The sequence below is a fragment of the Triticum dicoccoides genome, chromosome 6B (assembly GCF_002162155.2).
Source record: "Triticum dicoccoides isolate Atlit2015 ecotype Zavitan chromosome 6B, WEW_v2.0, whole genome shotgun sequence".
Taxonomy (NCBI): domain Eukaryota; kingdom Viridiplantae; phylum Streptophyta; class Magnoliopsida; order Poales; family Poaceae; genus Triticum; species Triticum dicoccoides.
Window position 1 is genome coordinate 706945854 of NC_041391.1, and position 13237 is coordinate 706959090.

A 13237-nucleotide genomic window follows, 5' to 3' on the forward strand; every position below is an offset into this window, starting at 1 on the left:
CAAAAAATGCTCTAGGAAATCAACAAAACCGTGCACAACTAAGTTTGAAATGCTATTGAGCTTTTGGTGGCTGACATTTGCATATCTTGAAATGCTAGTCAGCATGTATTTATGTTAATAATGTCACTTTACATGCTATATTATTATGCACCAATTGCACGTCCATGTGATATAGTGATCTTGACCATAACCAAAAATCTTGTTAGCCTTAAATAGTGGTTACCCGTGCAGGGAGCAATTAATTCATCTTTGTGAGGGCGATGCTTCCAATAGTTCCTTACAAGCTATCTCTGTCGGGTTCGGCTCTCGTGCTGGGAGCCCTGCACGCGCTATTGTGCAGGGCCAATCGTTGAGCAACACATGTACCCGTGGACCCCACCACTTAACGAACAGATTTTGTTTTGTTTAGTTTTCTGAAAAGTCCTTTCCCTTGCCTTATCCGCCGCGGACGCTTCGAGCTAGTACTACCATTATTCCACTGAGCTGAGCTTCGTGAGAGAGAGGATTCGAGAAAGTGAGGTCCCCCGTCCGGCAGTCCAGGCTCGTGGTCGTGGCCAGCGACAAAGGGAGCAGCCGCTCCTGCCGGTGCTGCCGCTGCCCGACTCCGGCGCGCCCAAGCCCCGACCAAGGCTGGAGTAGCTGCTCTGGCATGCCGCCGTTCCCCTCCTCGACCGACCAGATCCGTTGGAGAAGGTGGGGACTTGCAGAGCGCGCGGCCGGCTGGGTGCAGCGCTGCTTCGCCGGGATGCCGCACGAGGTCGTGCAGGCGCACATCAAGATGGGAGGCCGATGCACACTCGTCGGACAGAGGTTAGTGGTAGCTGATTTCTTCATCTATATCCTGTACTGGTAGCTAGCTTTCGATGACTTCAGACTAGTACAGGGGCCATCCAGTTAATTACTACGTAGTATATTGCTAAGATAACAATTAATTTCAAACTAGGCAGCCTCATGTGGACATGTTCAGATTAGTACAGGGCCATCCAATTAAACTAGCTTTCAATGATTTCAAACTAGGCAGCCTCATATGGACATATTCTCTGTTTTAAGTCACAGAAATCTCAAATTGGTGAAAGATCCTTGTGGATTGAACCACAGAGAAATAACCAGCAACTAATCAGTACACTTGTATGTCTCCATTTAGAATAAATCCGTTATACATCTCACACCAAAAGGAATAGCAAGATAAACTATTACATCAGGACGTTATTGTTTTGTAGAGAAATTCTGAGAAGCAACGTTTATTCAGATCTATTTAAAAGTGCTATCTTGTCCATGGCTTGATTGGCTACCCAAGTCCTGAAATAAGAAAGGAACGATTTTGTGTGAGAAATAAACTTGAATTTGAGAGTCTGACTTGTAAGTGAAACAATACCTTAGTCGGCAGTTGGTCATTTTGATATGCTGGCCAATCCGAGGTCGGTATCAATACAGAACTCTGCACACAGTTTAAAGTTAACAGAAGTGAATGACCTATTCATGTTCATCTTAACGACTAACTAAATAAATATACCTGACTTGGTTGAGTACCATAATAGAAATATGGTTGTTGTGGTTGCAAGCCGAGTAACTGCTGAAAAGAAGTAGCATTTGGCTGAGGTAGTTGAGGCGGGCCTGATGCAATACTTGCGAATTATAATTCTCTGGCTGTGGTACTGGTGTCATAATCTGAGGAAGTTGATGCAAATTGCAGTTCTCTGCCTGTGGTTGCGGAGGCATAGAGCGCGGCAATACTTGCAAATTGTAGTTCGTAGCTTGTGGTTGTGGAGGCATAGCACGTGGCAATACTTGCAAATTGTAGTCTGTAGCTTGTGGGTTTGGAGGCATAGCGTGCAGCAATACCTGCGAATTGTAGTTCGCATCATGTGGTACTGGAGGCATAGCGTGCGATGAAACTTGTGAAATGTAGTTCGTAGCTTGTGGGTTTGGAGGCATAGCGTGCGGCAATACTTGCGAATTGTAGGTCGCAGCATGTGGTAGTGGAGGCATAGAGTGCGACGATACTTGCAAACTGTAGTTCGTAGCATGTGGTACTAGAGGTATGGCACTCTGCAATACTTGCAAGTTGGAGTAATGATTTGTCATGGTGAAGGTAGGATTTGCTTCAGTTGAGGCAGAAGCACAATCATCATTCCTATTCTTGCATGTTGTTGCTTGACCTATTAAGAAATTGTTAGATCTATTACTCCAAACCAGATAAATAACATGAGCAAATATTTATGTACCCATTTCTTGTGCTATACCATACCTTTCTTCCGTGTATTCTTATTGTTTAGTTCCAAACCAGATTTAATCCTCTTACTGCTATTTCCTTTTTCCTTTCTCTTTATTCCATGTGCTTGGACAACGTTCTCATTGTTGCATTCAACTAGTTGTTTCTCTACTTGCTTCTTAGCTTCTTCATGATTAGATGGGATATCTTTCGACTGGTTGCTTCCATGTAAAATCTGGTCCACCTTTTTCATTAGTTCAATTGACATACTTTGCAGTAGTGCATATGCCTCTTTGTTTGCTGCTGCTTTGCTCAAAATGTTATTGTAAGTGCGACATAGTGATCCATACTGCCTAGCTAGCACAACTCTAGCATCTTCATCATCAGCGCACTTTTGAATTGCATGTGATGGCCCTGATTTTGCTTGCCTTGTCCATCTTTTCAAGATATATTCCGGTGCCAACTCCTTAATATTGTTGTGGTCCAACACCTTCAATGCATGACGACACAATACCCCAACAAATTCAAACTTTTTGCATGAGCATAAAACTTTTGATCCATCATGATCAAATTTCGCTGTATGACTATTTTGGCTAGCTGAATGGGTAACCTTGAATTCAGAAATAGAGGCAGTACGACCACTTTCATACACACAATATCCCATTACCATGTCAAATTCTCCTTTAAATATCTCAAACATAGCAGGTGTATATACTTTGGAAGTTTGAATCAGCATCTGCACATGTGGCACTCTTGGTGATGTTTGACTCGCATAGAAATCACTTTCCACTTCAGCATACCTTCTATCATCCACAGCCCTCTCATAGTGCTTGAAGAAATCTGATAAATCAAGACGAACATGAAAGTATCGCTTCAATAATGCATTCATACTCTCGCTTCTTTGTGTAGATTTCATATCCGCACAAAAGGTTTGTCGACCATAAACCAAAGCCCACTTCTCCTTGTTCTGAAATAATCTATGTAGCCAGTCATTGTCTTCCAAATTATATTTCACTAGCATATCATTCCAACCTGCTAAGAATTCATCAACTTCTTGAAAATCATAAACACACTTGCCAAAATCTTTCTTAAATGTCTTTGAACCTTGGAAAACATGACTCAAATGTTTTGCAGCATTCTTATACATGTGCCACACACATAGACGATGTATTGAATTAGTAAAAACCTTGTCAATAGCACTAATAATGGCAGGACATTGGTCGGTCAATATTGTTTTTGGTTCCTTCCCTGACATGGCCCTTTTGAATGTTTCAAATAACCATTCAAACGTATCGACTGTTTCGTCATACAATAATGCAGCTCCAAAAACCATTGTTTGTTTTATGATGGTTGACACCAACAAAAGGGGCAAATGGTCTGCCATAACTATTTGTCTTAAAGGTTGTGTCAAAACATACGACATCACCAAAGTAGTGATAATCTAATATTGATCTTGCATCTGCCCAGAATATGTTAGTCATCATATCCTCTTCATCTACTTGTATTGCATAAAAAAAGGAAGGATTTTCCATTTGCTTCTCCTGTAGATATTGAAGAATGGCACCTGTATCTCCTTCTTGGATTGATTGCATACGCTTTGATCGGAGATAATTTTTATAATCTTTGTGACCAAAGCAAAGACTTTGTCGCCCCCCTGCTTGCCTACTCATCACTTCATGACCAGATTTGGGTCTAATACTTGAATCATTCAATATGTCAATCTGGGCCTTCTGAGCTTCTGTAATTCTTCTTTGCGATCGCAGTAGATGGGCTTTGCTTGGAGTTACCAGTTCATGATTATGGGCATCGTCAAAGCTGCTTACAACATATTTTCCATTAGCACTTATTTTAATGGTCATCTCTGCCAGACACCCAACTCTTGTATCTGCTCGCTTCCGCTGGCATTGTTCCTTGCTCTTGTCCTTGAAACCTGCCTTTGAGCATACAAATTTCTTTGTTCGAATAACATTTGTTGAGGATTTATCATGCCAAAATTTCCTGACACTGAAACTTGCATGTCCTGCATATGCATTATAAAACTCATATGCTATATCTTCATTCTCAAATTCCATTCCTATCTCTGGCTTTAACCTTTTGCTGTAATAATCATCTGTGTTTCGACTTGTCTCTCCCACATTTGTGGTCTCCTGGTCTACACAACATAAAAAAAATATCATATACTAATTAGTCCATGGGTGAAACATTTCTGAAAAAAAACACGATGTTCAGTCCTGTTGTAGTGAAACCTGAACAACACTTGAAGATTCAACAACAATTTTTGCCAAATATCGCACTGTATTCGTAGGAGCATTACCAAAAAATGACCTTTTTCTTAGATACAATATTGAAGGGGAGCCTTGGCGCAGTGGTAAAGCTGCTGCCTTGTGACCATGAGGTCATGGGTTCAAGTCCTGGAAACAGCCTCTTACAGAAATGTAGGGAAAGGCTGCGTACTATAGACCCAAAATGGTCGGACCCTTTCCTGGACCCTGCGCAAGCGGGAGCTACATGCACCAGGTTGCCCTTTTTTTTCTTAGATACAATATTCTCTATCATTACAATTGGCAAAAAGACACAAACAGACGAATGGAAGATGAAGTACGAGGAGCTAAGTCTCAAGGATTAATTTGCATGTCATAGATTAAGCTCTTAGTTTGTTTCTGTTTAATCTTGTCTCCTCCATATGATGAGAGTGTTCATAATTTGCAGATTCAAGGCATAACAACAAACCTATGGATGATGAAGTCGCGGGAGCTCCTTCCATGCCGAAGAACACCGTAGATGCTGGTCCACCTGAGAGGGCAATTCTCTATCGATCCTGGTCTATTCTCGTGTGATCCACAATGGAGTGGATAGATAGGAGAAAGGATGTTGGAGATTTTGGCGGCAGTGTGTTGATACGCGGGAGAAAGAAAGACAATTTTGCTGATTTTCTGTAATTAGAGATATACCATCTGGTTGTTTGGGTGATGGGTCCACCAGGCCACGTGTTGGCCGCTGGTTGGCCCTGCACGATAGTGCGTGCAGGGATCCCAGCACGAGAGCCCGACCCATCTCTGTCACTGAGAGGACCCGCATTTGTTGATTGTTTTTCTTTGATGCGTCAAATTTCCTAGTTAGAAAACTTTGTACTTTCTGAAAGTAGAATTGCAAGCAAGCAAAAATGGTAGTCCCTGTCTTTCAGTTCTATAAACATATTATTTCATACACCAAAAGTAGTATGACCCCCTACATGTTTAAATAGTACAAACATTGTTAACATCATCTTTTGTCTAAAACCCACCGTAGCACCTTTCCTGGTCATTATTTAGTCTGGAATTCTGTATTTGCACCATGTGATGGTCCTACTTTAAAAATGTTTTGGCCTCTATCTGGTTAAATGTTTGAAAAATTGGATCCTTTATGTGAACCAGCATGATTCTCTCTATTACTCGGCAATAGCGTGTTATTCACATAAGTTCAATTGTGTTTGAGATATGGATAGTGGCCTGGTGCTACATTAGAGTTTAGGGGACTATCTGGGTCCAAACTGTTTGTAGCATAGTGGTCAGCATGCTATTGTTCTAGTCAGGATCCCTGATGTGATTCCCTCAGGCAGGTACCCCAATGATTCCATTGTTGATGGCGATCAAGCAGATTACCTACCTGATAAGATTCTGCCCAACTAAGGGAGAAGTGGAGCTGCTCTAACCTCTAAGTACAGTTCTACTAATTGCATTTCTGTTGGAAGTGTCATCAGGCACTCATTTTTCATGTTGTCGGGATTTCTTTACATCAGTTCTCAGTAATGACTTAGCTTTGCTCCTCCCACCTTGTCAGGCTTAGTTTTGCCAGTGATACCATGGATGCCAGATGGACTTGAACCATGTGAACGATGTAGTCCGTGTCTACGCCCATGTGGCTGGTGCCTCGGTTCTGGTCAGTCCTTGGTCTCCTCCCTCTCCCTGTACACTGAGATTGTCCGCCCATCGAGTCGTGGCTAGTTGTGCTGCTGCACAATACTTGGGGCTTAGTTTTGTGGCCATGCTGTCTATGGTGGTAGTCTTGTGTCCGCCACAATCTTGTGATTTTTCTCGTGGAGATGCTTATCTGTATATCTAGCGAGCTAACGTCTTTAGCGTAATTATGATGCCCAAAATGTTTAACTAGGACAAACATAGTTAACGTCATCTTAGGTGGTCATATTGTTTACCCTGGAATTCTGTATTTACATCATGCGACTGTTGTACTTTAAAAATGGTTTTGGCCTCAATCTGGTTAAATGTTTGCAAAATTGGATCGATTATGTGAATTCTCTCTATTACTCTTAAATAGTGTGTTACTCACATCAATTCAATTGTGTTCGACATATTAGTGGCTTCGTGTTACATTAGAGTTTAGGAACTATATGGGTGTGAGTTCTTTCTAGCATAGTGGTCGGCATGATGTTGTCTTGTCCGATTTGCCCTGATGTGGTTTCCTAGCACAGGTATCCCGATGATTCCATCATTGAAGGTGATCAAGTAGATTACCTACCTGATAAGGTTCTAGCCCACCAAGGGAGAACTGGAGCTGCTCTGAACTCAAAGTACAGTTCTACTAATTGAATTTCTTTTGGAAGTGTCATCACGCAGTCATTTTCCATGTTGTTGGGATTTATTTCCATTGGTTCTCTACAATGGCTGAGTTTTTCTCCTCCCACCTTCTCAGGATTTTACAGTCTACAAGGAGTATGTAGGACACTTCCAATAGGTCATCTTGGTGATCTAGGGGGGAGAAGCTACAACATAGGTATGACGCCCTCCTCCCCTTCTTTTATCTTCTTCTGCTATCATGCTCTACATGTCCATGGACATTGAGTTGTGCTGAACTTTGTGTGTTCTGGTCATCGAGTCATTTTTAGGGTCCTATGTTTTGTGATGCCACATTTTCTATGTATCATAACTTCTCATAACATGGCAGCATATGCACTTAATTGCTCTTGTGCGGATAGCTAAAAGCTGAGTTTGTTTGAATTTTGTTCAACTTAAGTATCTGCAACACTCACGATTTAAACAAACTAATACCATTTTACATGCTTGCTTGTGCATGATTAAGAAATGTTAAATTCACTTGATTCTAGAGCTAGTTGTAGATGGCATGAGATCATTGTTTATTTCTAGGGTTTTAGTGCTAAATCACCAAGATGTATAGCAGGTAGAGCTCTGATGTGGTGTTTGCACCTATTTATCTTATGCAAGAAGATGCCTCTTCTTTACATATGTATGTCAAGGATGAGAGTCACACGGATGATTTGTTCACTGCTACAGTGATCATGCAGTACATAGCTATCTACTTTGTACCAAGCTAAGCTATCTTTTTTGGATACTCAAGTATGTTTCTGAACAATCAAATTTGTATTATCATCATGTACTCAGTCGACTAGCATTCCTTGTTTTGTTTCTGTAACAGCTCATAGCTTGTTGGTGAGCCATCCAACCAGCCATTAGCCAGGAGCAAATTTGTTCAATTTCGTGTGATATCTACTGTTTAAGATTTGTTTGTGGTGTCACTTGATCTGCATGTGTTTCTATGCGATTCAGTTAAGAGCAGCCAATGTAGTAATTTCTAACGCCCCAATTCATCGTGTCTGTGTAGTACTGTTGGTGGAGCGGGCAGACCAGAGGCGTGGGGCCGGTGTAGGTGGCTTTTGGCAGCAAAGTGTGGCGCCGCAGGTGCCCACCTTCCGTATCGTGTGTGTTGCGGTCAGAGGGAGCCCCGAGAGGGTGGTGGGTGAGGGGCGCATGGGAGGGCCTTAGGCGGGGGCGATGGTGTGTTGGTGTTTCTTCTTATTTTTGGACATCTAGTGGTGTTTGAAGGAGACAAAGAAGAGATGGGCACGTGGTGTGACCGGTAGGGCTAAGCACGTGTTTCGTGGCAAACATGTTTATTGGTAAATCTGGACCGTAATTTCAGCAATGTGGGGGGTCTAATGATATCTTTACTTTGCTTAGTTTATTTACTTATTCATATTAGAATTGTTGCTTCTGCTTAGAGATTTTCTGTAGCTAGTAATCTTCCAAGCCTTATCTCATAAGTATGATGGCTTTTGTTCTTTTGTGTGCAGCAAGCCTTCAACCATGGTCATGATGGCCTGGCAGCAGTACAATAACATGTAGCCTTGTTTGTCGTGTGACGACGGCAAAGGTGTTGTATAGTCTCTGGCCACCAAAAAACTGGTTTAGATATTTGTTCCATCCTTTGATCACCAGCAGCATTTGTGTGCATGCATAAAATGTGACATTTGTAGATCTGAATGGAAGACTCACTTATTTCCTTGTATCTTAAATTTGTATTGTTGGAATATTTGCTTTCTTCTTCCAAGATTCATAGGTCACTATTTTCAGGATTGTGCTTAGCTACAATTTGTAAAACTAGAAAGTAAGGGAAATTACTATGTATTTCATTCTTAGATGATGAGTAATGTTTTTGACTTGAATCGGTTCGAGAACATAGCTTTTGTTTTTAGTTGATTTCTTAAACTATTATGGAGTAGCTACTGCTATTATATTAACAAGTGAACCAGATGCAGTGATCAGCCTCTGGCGGTCAACTCTGTATTGACTCCATTTGATGAAACTTATGTTTAGGTCTGCTTGTATGAAATGTGATGATTTTTCGTCTACGGGCGAAGTTGTATTATTTCCAACCCTGCAACGGTTCCAGAAGATAGCAAATTGGCAATGTTTGAACTGGAGCTTGGTATACTAATAACATACCTCTTTCCAAAGTCTTTACTCTGAATGTAGATTACTTAACTTTAGTGGAATTTATGTCTGAAGCCATGGTCTCTAGTAGAATTTCTGTTCTATTACTATCTGAGCTGTAGTGCAATTTCTTTGCCCAGGATGCTTATGCCCTACTGTAGCCAAGCTCTCCATTCACATGCACCCTCCATAGACGACATCAGCAAAGAGTACCACCGGGTCGCAAGCAACACCATCCACCCTGCACAAGGTCGCTCCCACCCAAGACGCCTTTCTTTCTTCCTTCAAGTTATTGATGCTGCTATGTTTGTAGACACTTGGTACAATCCACTTGCTGTTCACAGTGGACTACTTGCTAGCTTTTGCCTAGTTACTCATGTTTGACATACATAGTCTCTCTGTTCATCAAATGCAAATGGTCGCTGCTTCGCTAGTGTATGCAATTTTCCGCGATGATATGTGTTTTCATGACTAGATTTTGTATGGTGGAAGTTTAGTAGGTTCCATGGTGTAGAGTGGCCTCTGCCATGTCTTGTATTGGAACTCCAATACCAAGTAGACCTTGGGAAGGGCCCTTTGTGGTCAGCAAGAATCTGCACAATAGATCATACTACCTCATTGACGTTCGAGAGCACAAAGACTCACGCAGTTCTGAGGAGGAGACCCGGCGGCTGTGGAACATAGCTCTCGTTCGGCCTTACTACGCCTGAGCTATAGGCTCCTCTTATGTACATATTTCGACAATGTATATATTATAATCAATATTATAAACCGGCCTCCTTGCTATAAGCAGGGCCTCTGCCGTTTTTTCCAATACCTTTTGATTACATGGGGGCTTCAGCTGACAAAGCGGAGTTCTACCTATTAAACCGGCTACCATGCCACAATACGGCTTGGGAGCTTCACACCCAAGGGGCCAAGGAGAGTCTGGATGCTATGCACAACTCAAACATAGGCACCCATACGGGCCTGGGCGGGCCGGCGGCGGTGCGGGTCTGCGGCGTGACTTCCGGGAGGCGGCCGAGCGGCGATGAGCGGCTCAGTGCTGGCGGCGCTGACGCCAGCCTGCTGCAGCATGACAGGCGGGGCTTAGCGGGCCTGTTTTGGGCCTGGCCGGCGAAAGCAAAGGCCAACATTGAGTTCCCTATAGACAAGGTATCTAAAATTAGCCTAAAAAGTTTCCTTGCCAAACTTTTAGGTTTTGCAAAATTTTGAAGTCAAACCACTGAAAGTTGCACGCGAGGGTTGATTGTATCAGCGAGAAAAAAGTTTTTTCTAGAGACCTATAGGCGTGTCAGTGCTTGTAGTTAAAAAAAGCCGTTTAGTTTTTTCTGTACAAAAAATAAGTTCAGAGATTGAGATGCTGTCCATGTTAACGGCAAGACCATGTCATCCATGTGGTGTTAGACTTGAACACGTAGACCATCCGAATCAACTCGAAATTCAACCTACACTGGTGGAAAAACAGGCTTCCGTCCAGCCCCATAAGTCGCGAAGCTGTAGGAACCGCGACTAATGGGACCTTTAGTCGCGGTTCTGGAGGTGAACCGCGACCAAAGGCCTGGGCCCAGGGCGCTCGGTGGCCAGCTGGCGCACGTGAGGGTCTTTAGTCGCGGTTGGCGAGGACAACCGCGACTAAAGGCCTTCGGGCACCTTTAGTCACGGTTTGCCAGGCCAACCGCAACTAAAGCCCCTCCCCTATATATACCCATCCAGCAGCCAACACTTAGCCATTTGGAGCCATTCTCTTCACAAGTGGGTGTAGGTTTGCTTTTGGTTCCTCTTATGCACATAAGGTGTTTGATGAAATGCCCCAAGAGCATGAAACAAACATGACATGAAGTGTTGGAGCCACACTCCTCGATCGCGGTTAGCAACTTGATGAACCTTTGATGTGTCATTGATAAAATATGCATGTGTGCAGTTCATTGTTTAATTTATATTGTTTGTAGCTAGTTAGTTTAACAAATGCATGATGGTTAATTATATATTTTATATTATAATAATGCAGATGAATCGGCAATGGATGTACGGTAACCGACTCTCCGGCGAGTTCACTACGGGTTTGAAAGATTTCCTCGTAGTGGCTAATGCGAACAAGCAGGGGGGTTTTGTTATCTTGTCCATGTGTTATCTGTAAGAATCAGAAGGGTTACTCTTCCTCAAGAGATGTTCACATGCATCTGCTTCGGCACGGTTTCATGCCAAGCTATAATTGTTGGACCAAGCATGGAGAAAGAGGGGTTATAATGGAAGAAGATGAAGAAGGGGATGATTTCATCGATGAAAGCTATCTTGCTCATTTCGGTGATACTTTCATGGAGGATGCTGAAGGTGAAGGGGAAGGTGAAGAAGAGGCACGTGATGATCCCGTTGATGATCTTGGTCGGACCATTGCTGATGCACGGAGACGCTGCGAAACTGAAAAGGAGAGGGAGAATTTGGATCGCATGTTAGAGGATCACAGAAAGGCGCTGTACCCCGGATGCGATGATGGTCTGAAAAAGCTGGGCTGCACACTGGATTTGCTGAAATGGAAGGCAGAGGCAGGTGTAGCTGACTCGGCATTTGAAAACTTGCTGAAAATGTTGAACAATATGTTTCCAAAGGATAACGAGTTGCCCGCCAGTACGTACGAAGCAAAGAAGGTTGTCTGCCCTCTAGGTTTAGAGGTTCTGAAGATACATGCATGCATCAACGACTGCATCCTCTATCGCGGTGAATACGAGAATTTGAATGAATGCCCGGTATGCACTGCATTGCGTTATAAGATCAGAGGCGATGACCCTGGTGACAATGTTGAGGGCCAGAAACCCAGGAAGAGGGTTCCCGCCAAGGTGATGTGGTATGCTCCTATAATACCACGGTTGAAACGTCTGTTCAGGAACAAAGAGCATGCCAAGTTGTTGCGATGGCACAAAGAGGACCGTAAGTCGGACGGGGAGTTGAGACACACCGCAGATGGAACGCAATGGAGAAAGATCGACATATGGTTCAAAGATTTTGCAGCTGACGCAAGGAACATAAGATTTGCTCTAAGTACGGATGGCATGAATCCTTTTGGCGAGCAGAGCTCCAGCCATAGCACCTGGCCCGTGACTCTATGCATCTACAACCTTCCTCCTTGGTTGTGCATGAAGCGGAAGTTCATTATGATGCCAGTGCTCATCCAAGGTCCGAAGCAACCCGGCAACGACATCGATGTGTACCTAAGGCCATTAGTTGATGAACTTTTACAGCTGTGGGGTGGTGTCCGTGTGTGGGATGAGCACAAACAAGAGGAATTTGACCTACGAGCGTTGCTTTTCGTAACCATCAACGATTGGCCTGCTCTTAGTAACCTTTCGGGACTATCAAATAAGGGATACAATGCATGCACGCACTGCTTACATGAGACTGAAAGTGTACATTTGCCAAATTGTAAGAAGAACGTGTACCTTGGGCATCGTCGATTTCTTCCGAAAATTCATCCAGTAAGAAAGAAGGGCAAGCATTACAACGGCAAGGCAGATCACCGGCCGAAGCCTGCGGAACGCACTGGTGCTGAGGTATTTGATATGGTCAAGGATTTGAAAGTCATCTTTGGAAAGGGTCCTGGTGGACAATCAGTTCCGAAGGGAGCTGACGGGCACGCAGCCATGTGGAAGAAGAAATCTATATTCTGGGAGCTAGAATATTGGAAAGTCCTAGATGTCCGCTCTGCAATCGACGTGATGCACGTTACGAAGAATATTTGTGTGAACCTCCTAAGCTTCTTGGGCGTGTATGGGAAGACAAATGATACAAAGGAAGCACGGCAGGACCAGCAACGTTTGAAAGACCCTGATGACCGGCATCCGGAATGGTTTCAAGGTCGTGCCAGCTACGCTCTGACCAAAGAAGAGAAGGTCATCTTTTTTGAATGTCTGAGCAGTATGAAGGTCCCGTCTGGATTCTCGTCCAATATAAAGGGAATAATAAACATGGCGGAGAAAAAGTTCCAAAACCTGAAGTCTCACGACTGCCACGTGATTATGACGCAATTGCTTCCGATTGCTTTGAGGGGGCTCCTGCCGGAAAATGTTCGAGTAGCCATTGTGAAGCTATGTGCATTCCTCAATGCAATCTCTCAGAAGGTAATCAATCCAGAAGTTCTACCACGGTTACAGAACGATGTGATCCAATGTCTTGTCAGTTTCGAGTTGGTGTTCCCGCCATCCTTCTTCAATATTATGACGCACCTCCTGGTTCACCTAGTCGAAGAGATTTTCGTTCTCGGTCCTGTATTTCTACACAATATGTTCCCCTTCGAGAGGTTCAT

At 43.4% G+C, this 13237-nt stretch overlaps 1 long non-coding RNA gene across 3 annotated transcripts; it reads left to right on the forward strand.

The window, feature by feature from the left end:
• The first annotated feature begins 445 nt into the window (after positions 1-445).
• Positions 446-9654, forward strand: LOC119326680. Of its 3 annotated transcripts, XR_005158111.1 has the most exons (8): positions 446-810; positions 4922-5909; positions 6032-6130; positions 6681-6779; positions 6902-6982; positions 8298-8377; positions 8821-8932; positions 9078-9654. It is a non-coding gene; the product is annotated as an uncharacterized LOC119326680 (long non-coding RNA). The 3 variants fall into 3 exon arrangements; XR_005158112.1 differs by lacking the exon at positions 8821-8932 and having other exon boundaries at positions 9078-9653; XR_005158110.1 differs by lacking the exons at positions 8821-8932; positions 9078-9654 and having other exon boundaries at positions 8298-8789.
• The last annotated feature ends 3583 nt before the right edge of the window (positions 9655-13237 follow it).